At 38.3% G+C, this 1,090-nt stretch overlaps 1 protein-coding gene across 1 annotated transcript in view; it reads right to left on the reverse strand.

Moving 5' to 3' along the window:
* The window catches only part of LOC118749948, a 10,831-nt gene that overhangs the window by 7,364 nt on the left and 2,377 nt on the right, over positions 1–1,090 (reverse strand). The window lies entirely within an intron of this gene.

Consider the following 1,090-nt stretch of genomic DNA (forward strand, 5'->3'; position numbering starts at 1 on the left):
TTGCAGCGGAGTATCCAAAGCCGTGGATTCCCCGCAAGGGTTGCCAAAATGTAAAAAGTTTGTCGGTTTTCAAAAAAAAAAACACTAAGCCGAAGACTATATCTGATTTAGATTTTATTGAAAGAATTCTTGCTAGTACAAAGTAAACAATATGTATATACATAGCTAGGTTAGCTGCAAAGTATATGTTTCTTACGTCAGATGAAGCCAGGGATGGTAAAGCTAACCGAGCAGGGTCGCATTTTCTCGGACTTCGCACAAACACAAATTTGCTTTATTTCATTTCTCGTTGAGCAATAAGACCAACTTTTAAACTTAACAATTGAGTAATAAAGCAAAATAGGGCACATACATATGTAGGTATTTAGTGACCCAGTTACATTTGACAAAAAGTAGTACATGAAAAAGTTAAATGGACGGATTTGTAAGGCACTGGGCACATTACGCGCCTAATCAAAGTAGAGTAATCGTTTCATCATGCCGAAACGAATGCATGACGACTCGACTTCTGTACACTTGCACGCCGTGCATAAGTCACCAGCTAATAAACACTTTATACACATAACAAATTTTCTGGCCGTTCTTTCGCAACTACGCACTTCCGCAAATATTTCTGCTCCGAAATATTGCATAAACGCTTGTGGTTTAATACAATTTGCACGAATTTTAGCACGAAATTATTCATTTTCTATTGAATTGACAAATAAATTTTATTTCCAGCACAAAAAAGTAAACAAATGAAGATTTCAAAACTACAAGCGCCTTACAATGTTGGGCGCTTCGATTCATGAAGCTTTTATGTTCAGGCGAAAACAAGATTTTGAATCGTAATGTACAGAGCTTCATTGAAACACATGTGTTCGGCATAACAGCTTTATACTTTAGTATGCCGAAACGATTACACTACTATGATTAGGAGCTTAATGTGCGGAGTACCTAAGTATACAATTTTGAAAGTGCCCAGCGTCGCGGCGGTCCGCGTTCCCCGTCGCGCTCGCGTTCCGCGCCACCCTCACCTTTCACAATTATGCACTGCTGTCATTATAACCGTTTAGAAAAAATAATAATAAAATGACACTGGTTCACTTCT

This window comes from Rhagoletis pomonella, unplaced genomic scaffold (genome assembly GCF_013731165.1).
Source record: "Rhagoletis pomonella isolate Grant_MI unplaced genomic scaffold, Rhpom_1.0 Rhpom_scaffold_00093, whole genome shotgun sequence".
Classification (NCBI taxonomy): domain Eukaryota; kingdom Metazoa; phylum Arthropoda; class Insecta; order Diptera; family Tephritidae; genus Rhagoletis; species Rhagoletis pomonella.